Below are 8,147 nucleotides of genomic sequence, written 5' to 3' on the forward strand. Positions count from 1 at the left end.
AATCCAGATTGGAAGAAAGAAAATCAGGAGGACACTGAGCTCTCTATCTCTGGTGTCCCAACATTTGTCTTCAAACATCTTTTCTCCATTGTTTCTATTAGCAGCTACATCCTACCATAGCCACTTCAACCAAGCAAACTTCACTTCTCTTATCCGGGCAAAGGCCTACGTTTCCACTTGCACATTAGGAATTTAAGATATTTAAGACTGTGGTAACATTTTTACTGGGTCAGTTTGTTTTATTTTACATTTTTAAAAGCATATTACTCTTGAGACTTAATTTTTAATGTTATGCCTTTGCCATCTTAGGCCTGTTGTTCATATTGTAGAAGATCCCATGATGTGTGATGACACCTCCTGGACTACTGTTTCTTGTGAATTAGCATTTCCTTGGTTACTAAAACCATTCTTTTCTTTCATTTTCCAGCCATTTGTGTATCTCTTCTTATATCCCTTTTTGTTGTGGCACACATGTCGTATCGTCTACCATTTTTATGTTGGCTCCTCTGTCTTTTTCTAATGGCCAAGAGCTTTTAAAAATATATTCTGGATAGTAATCTTTTAGTTGTTTTGTATGATCTAAGTATTCTCTGTTATGTAATATTTTTTTTTCTTCCCACTCTGTGTTTTTATCAAGATAATATTGCAAAGAGTTAAAAAATAATAAATTCATATCCAGAAGTGGATTTCTCTTGAAATTAATGAAGCGTTAAGTTCAGGGCCTTCACTTGTATGGTTCTACAGTCCTGGGAAATGTGCTAGCAGAGTCCTCACACAGTCATGTATTTTCATAAAATTTACCAAAGCTATAGAAGTTAATGACAATCTGCTGAGACCACTGCCTCTTCTATTCATTTGTGTTTGGGGATGCTGGAATTATTGGCAACTTATGAAGTGGACATTTTTTATTTAGTGGGATATATTCATGTGGTTTGCAGTCACTTTCACAGTGACGTTATTGTTGGCTGTCAAGGTATGGGAGTTGCTTTTAGGAATACCTTTGTTGGCCAGCTCACCGAGTATCATGACATGAAGGTTGGGGCTAGAGGTCGTACTGTAATATTATTATTCAGTCGCTCAGTTGTGTCCAACTCTTTGCAACCCTGTGGACTGGAGCATGCCAGGGTTCCTTGTCCTTCACCATCTCCCAGAGTTTGCTCAAACTCATGTCCATTGAGTTGGTGATGCCATCCAACCATCTCATCCTCTGTCGTCCCCTTCTCCTCCTACCTTCAGTCTTTCCCAGCATCAGGGTCTTTTCCAATGTTGTTATGTATGATCCAAATATTCTCTGTTATGTGACATGTTTCATGATGCTCTTCACATCCGGTGGCCACAGTATTTGAGCTTCAGCATCAGTCCTTCCAATGAATATTCAGGGTTGATTTCCTTTAGGATTGACTGGTATGATTGTCTTGCTGTCCAAGGGACTCTCAAGAGTCTTCTCCAGCACCACAGTTTGAAGGCATCAATTCTCAGCCTTTTTTATTGTCCAACTCTCACATCCATACTTGACTACTGGAAAAACCACAGCTTTGACTACACAGACTTTGTAGGCAAAGTAATGTCTCTGCTTTTCAATATGCTGTCTAGGTTTGTCATTGCTTTTCTGCCAAGGAGCACACATCTTTTAATTTCATGGCTGCAGTCACCATCCACAGTGATGTCGAAGCCCAGGAAAATAAAGTCTGTCACTGTCTCCACTGTTTCCCCATCTATTTGCCATGAAGTGATGGGACTGGATATCATGATCTTAGTTTTTTGAATGTTGAGTTTTAAGCCAGCTTTTTTATTCTCTTTCACCTTCATCAAGAGGCTCTTTAATTCCTCTTCACTTTCTGCCGTAAGGGTGGTGTCATCTGCATATCCGAGGTTATTGATATTTCTCCCCACAATCTTGATTCCAGCTTGTGCTTCAACCAGCATTTCGCATGATTTACTCTGCATGTAAGTTAAATAAGCAGGTGACAATACTCCTTGTCGTACTCCTTTCCCAATTTTGAACCAGTTCATTGTTCCATGTCCAGTTCTAACGGTTGCTTCTTGACCTACATACAGGTTTCTCAGGAGGCAGGTAAGGTGGTCTGGTATTCCTATCTCATTAAGAATTTTCCACAGTTTGTTGTGATCTGCACTGTCAAAGGCTTTAGCATAGTCAATGAAGCAGAAATAGATGTTTCTCTGGAATTCTATAGCTTTTTCTATGATCCAATAGATGTTGGCGATTTGATCTCTGGTTCCTCTGCCTTTTCTAAATCCCACTTGTGCATCTGGAAGTTCTTCAGTTCACATACTGTTGAATATTTTCCCAGTAATGGAAACATGTGAGAGAGGAAAAACAAGGTTTGAAGTTTACAGAGTCAGAAACTAGTCTGTGGGAAGTCCTTCTGGTGATCAGATCTACAAATTATAAACAGAGGGTCAGATTCTCAGTCATGCCTGGAATTTCTTATTTACCTTAATAAACCACTACATTAGTATATAACATACCACTATAAGAACTGTAGTAACGAATTGATGTGATCAAAAGAGTTGATGACAAATTGGTTTATGACTATCTTCGACTTTTTCAAGTATTTAAGATTAGTTACTGCACAAGAAAATTTTAAATGCCTTGGCACTTTACTGCTCATTTATGAAAGAGAGTGAATAGAGTTTTTCCTAAACTTATCGTAAGTTCTAGCAATTTAAATGACATTATTAATATCAAGTCATGAAGCTTAAAGAAAATTTTCTAAACTGTCAATAATAAAGAGCAATTTCAATCACCAGTGCTGAAGAAAGACTATCTTTTGCTCCCTCTACAGGAAGTGTCATTATCTTAGTCTCATATTCAAATGAAGAAGTACCCCCAAATATCAGGAAGTTTATTAAAGAGCTATCTCCAGCAATATTTAATGAAAATATGATTTTTTTGTATATTTTATGATGTCTTCAGTATTTTCATTTTTTCTTAAATTTGTAATTTTTGTGTTTTTTGAAATTTTAAGCATGTATTCACTTTTGTGACTAATTTTTATTTGTAAATTTTACTTTTTTGTTTTAAGGGGCTACTCGCACCATATTATATGAACTTCAAGTGCCACACAACTTAGATCTGCCCTGGCAATATTTTTAAAAACTGTGATAAAAACAAGAAGTTCCTTTTGTTAGTTTTCCTTTCTTCCCCATCCTCAGAGTCATTATACTTTGCTTTTTTCCCAACTGTGATTCTATTAGGAATTTTCATATTCCTAAACAATATACTTAAAGTACTACTTGCTGTATTCAATGTTAGACATTATCTTACGGTTTCTACCTTGACAAATAAAAATGTACTTCTCTTTAGGTTTACTATTTTTCTTTTACCTTATTAGTGCACTTTTATCACTATTTTTAGACAGATAGCCAGTATCTATGTCATAATTCCACAAATATCATATATTTCAGGGCCAAGACATGTACCGTAATTATAATTTCTTTACAGGACAGCTTTGTTTCTTGTTGAAATTCAAATTGCCTCTTCCCTGTATGATGTGTATTCTCTATTTTCCCCAAATGCTCCATCTGATCATTTTTTTTCAATTTCCTCTTTTTCCTGGTGCTCTTTTCCTTTAACCTTCTCTGCTCTGGTCCAATCTCTCCCTCTCCCTTATTAATATTTTATGCTGTGTTTTCGCTTTCATTCTGTAGCTCACCTTTATTAAATGTTAGAACTCTTGCATTAATTCTGTGTGTCTCTTAGCTTCTCTCTGATACTTTCCATCTCTTTTTCTTTTTTCTTTACTCTTAGGGAAATTTCCTGGATCTTATCTTCAAAGCCTTTCACTGAATGTTTTACTCTGATGATAGTATTTTTAATTTCTTAGCCTGCTGTACAGTTATTGATCAGCACTTCCCTCTCCTTCTTGGATCTATTTCCCTCCATCCCTCTCTAATTTTTCTCGCTGCTTTCAGAGTTCATCCTCTAGTATCTGAGAAGTGTGCTTTGCTTGTATGATAATGTATACTAATAATAAAATAATGGTGTTATTTTATGCTTGCACAAAATTGCTAATTTTGCTGGGTGTTTAAGTAAGTGAAGTCGCTCAGTCGTGTCCAACTCTTTGAGACCCCATGGACTGTAGCCTGCCAGGCTCCTCTGTCCATGGGATTTTCCAGGCCAGAGTACTGGAGTGGGGTGCCATTTCCTTCTCCAGGGGATCTTCCCGACTTAGGGATAGAATCCGGTCTCCCGCATTGCAGGCAGATGCTTCACCCTCTGAGCCTCGTCTTCACTGAGTATTTAACTGTAGCTTAAAACCATGTTCTCTCTGTGTTTTGGAAATGTTTCTCCATCTTCTTCTACATCCAGAATACCAGAGAAGCTTGATGTTGTTCTGTGTTCTTTCTATAAACTTTGAGGATCTTTTTATACCTGGTGTTCTGAAATTTCATGATGGTTTGGAATTTCGTGAAGATGAAGCTATCTCAGCACTTCTTATGTTAGCTACTCAATGAATCCTTTCAGTCTCGATAAACACTACATTTCTTGATCTCTCTCTCGGCATCCTGTTCTTGTATATCAGTATAATATCTTCTAGTATCTCTTTGAGGATACAAAAAAAAGATTAAAAAAAAATTTCTCTAGAGTATGATTTATCTTTTTTTTGGCAGGTTGATTTTCCCTGTTGGCTTATTTGAATTTCTTTTATGTTGATGCATTTCCTGAAATGTCTGGCATTTCTTGTTTTATGGTTTACATCCAAGAGGAGCTCAAACAATGCTGACTGGAAGTTCTGGCAGCAGGGACCTGACTTGGCAGCCAGTGGGCTTCACTTTAGGACAGTAGAGCGGAGCAGGGCATGTCTGCTTGGGGACCCTATGGTGTCAGTATGTGGCGTTTGCCTTGGGGTTCCCAGCCTCTCTGAAGAAACTGCTAATTTTTTACCTGCAGGTTGGACTCCAGGTTGTGCAAGGAGGAAGGGAAGAAGTGGGGGTCCACCCAACCACACTGCATGCATTCTCTGAACCAGTCTCCATGTTTTCAGAGTCACACCCCACCTTGCCCTCGGCCACACTAGCCCCTCCGAATTATAAACCTCCCCAGTTTGTTGAGGCAAGTCGGATCCCTTTTCTTCCCTGGTCTCCTGTGGATCTTGGTGTCAAATTCCTCTGCATCTCTAAAATCAGTTACCTGGCCTCCATTTGCTGTGCATCTTCCCGAAGTGGATAGAAATCTTTCATCCAATGATCTCCTGTTCTAGTCTCTGTGCCCATGTGAGATTATGAGATTTCATGGTGGCTCCTCACATATTTTAGTAGAACCTTGAGAAGGAGGAGAGATTAAAAAAAGATTGAAAAAGATCAAAATGTTGCATCTTTAACTGAAAGGCTGCTGATCTTCTGGCTTTCTATGATGATTACCTAGCTTTAAAAACTTTTGATGCAGTTAAACTTATCTGCTGCTGCTGCGAAGTCTCTTCAGTCATGTCCAACTCTGTGCGATCCCATAGACGGCAGCCCACCAGGCTCCCCCGTCCCTGGGACTCTCCAGGCAAGAACACTGGAGTGGGGTGCCATTGCCTTCTCCAATGCATGAAAGTGAAAAGTGAAAGTGAAGTCACTCAGTCGTGTCTGACTCTTAGCGACCCCATGGACTGCAGCCTACCAGGCTCCTCCATCCATGGGATTTTCAGGCAAGAGTACTGGAGTGGGGTGCCATTGCCTTCTCCGTTAAACTTATCAGTTTAATATAAATATAAAAAGTTTCTTCTAAATATTCACCAATTATCCCAATAATGTTTACAGATAGTCTTTCGTTTCCACATTATTTTTAAGTATTGATTTTGTCATACACTGAAGTCCTGTAAGTACAGGGATCTCCTCTTCAATTTTATTTTTCTGTACTAATACCACAGTAATTATTGTAACTTCACAATATGTTTTGATATTCGGTAAGGCATGTCTCCTACTTTCTTCTTTTACAAAATTATCTTTACTGTTCTTTTTTTTTAAAGTGAGGTATCGATTTACAGTATTGTGTTAGTTTTAGGTGTACAGCAAAGTGATTCAGTGATATATTTTTTTCAGGTTATTGCAAAATATTAAGTATAGTTCCCTATGTTATACAATAAATCTGTATTATTTCTCTATTTTGTGTATAGTAATTTATATTTATTAATCCTAAACCCCTAATTTATTGCTCCCCCACGCCCTTTCATGTTTGGAGACCGTAAATTTGTTTTCTATGTCTGTGAGTCCGTTTTTGTTTTGTATATAGATTGATTTGTGTTATTTTTTTGGATCCCACATATTTGTGATATCATGATATTTGTCTGTCTGACTTACTCACTTAGTGCGATAATCTCTAGGTCCACCCACGTCGCTGTCAATGGCGTTATTTCATTCTGTATTTGTGGCTGAGTAATATTCCATTGTGTGTATGTGTTTATTTATTTTATATGTATATATCTCCACATCTTCTTAAGCCAACTGTTTATCGATGGGCACTTGGGTTGTTTCTGTGTTTTGACTATTGTGAATAGTGCTTCTGTGAATATAGGGCTTCATAGGTTTTGAATTATCGTTTCTTTTCCCAGATATATGCCCAGGAATGGGACTGTTGGATCACATGGCAACTCTTAGTTTTAGTTTTTTTAAGGAACAGCCATACTGTTTCTTGTATTGGCTGCACTTTGTCTTTAATATTCTTGATGCCTCTTCTTACATATCAATTTCAGAAGCTGAAGTGTCTCAATTGTTCAAAAATTCTGTTAACCTTCTAATAACGACTAATTTATGTATTACATTATAGAGAAGGGTGTTGTTATGCAACAACACAATGTATTTGGTCCTTTATTCAGACCTTGTGTTGTATCTCTCAGTGATAGAATTTTCTTCTTCCCAGTGATAGACGTCATATTTGTAATTATTTCACCAGGTGGAACAGTCTCATCACCCATTCCAACTTTCTTGACTTTGAAGGTAGCCTGTGTGATATCATGGGTTGCCATTCTTTTGAGCCATGTTTTATATGGTTGACTGGTAGAATGTATAGCCTGGACAGAGGAGCTTCAGGCTTAATGTCCTAATTGGTGAAGTTTTTGCCTTGGTATGGTGCCAGTTGCCAAAGTCTCTGGGGTAAGGAACACAGATTCCAAGTACAAATGTCACTTCTTTCGGTGTACAGCAGGCCCCTCTTGCCCTGTGTGGTCCCTGTGCCCACAGCAGGTAATGTGTGTGCACTCGAGATTGTACCTGGGTGAATTCACTTTGTCTCCGTTCTGCAACAACATTTTGGTATACACAGAGGCCCCCCTCAGTAAGACCCACTGCAGCCTCCCACACCCTTACACCCCGTGAGCCCACTTGTTCTATGCATGTGTGGTAAGTAGTCTTGTCCGACTCTTTGTGGCCCCATGGACGTAACCCTCCAGGTTCCTCTGTCCATGAGATTCTCCAGGCAAGAATACTGGAGTGGGTTGCCATGCCCTCCTCTAGGGGATCTTCCCAACTCAAGGATCGAACCCGTGTCTCTTATGTTTTTTGCATTGGCAGGCCGATTGCTTACCACTACTGCCACCTGGGTACCCCCTGATGTTCTATAGATTATTTAATAAAGCTCTTTTTAGTATGTAACACTCAAACTTGACCTTGGTAGGTCCAATTTTTTTTCAGCAGCTGTTGAGCCCAAACCTGGACTGCCTTACACAATCCAGCTGTCCATGGTACTTGGCCTCATTGGACTTCTAGCAGTTAGCCAGGAACTGGTCTGAACATATGCCAGATATTCACAGTCATGGTCTGCCAAGCTTTGACATAATAGACTGATTGTTTTTTGTTCTTCCCACTTACTTATTTGAAGCTTAGGCCACAGAATAGCAGTTTACCAGTAACCATTGTCGTATAATTTTGGTAAACCAAGCTGTGTCTTGTCACTATTTGGGGAGGATCTCAGAAGTAGAGCCCATGGAGCCACAGAGGAGATTGTTCATCAGAGGGCAGTAGAGTTATCTTGGTGCTCTGCTGGTCTTATTCAAGAACCTGGTTCTCTCCACCTGGGCCTCCCATTTGACACGTCCCTGACTACTGCCTTCTCTTAATGAAGGACACTTCTGGGCAGCTGCTTTATGGAAAGATTGCTCTGACATGCCTAAGACATAACTGCAGACTCTGAGAGGAGAGTA

This window comes from Bos mutus, chromosome 4 (assembly GCF_027580195.1).
Source record: "Bos mutus isolate GX-2022 chromosome 4, NWIPB_WYAK_1.1, whole genome shotgun sequence".
Classification (NCBI taxonomy): domain Eukaryota; kingdom Metazoa; phylum Chordata; class Mammalia; order Artiodactyla; family Bovidae; genus Bos; species Bos mutus.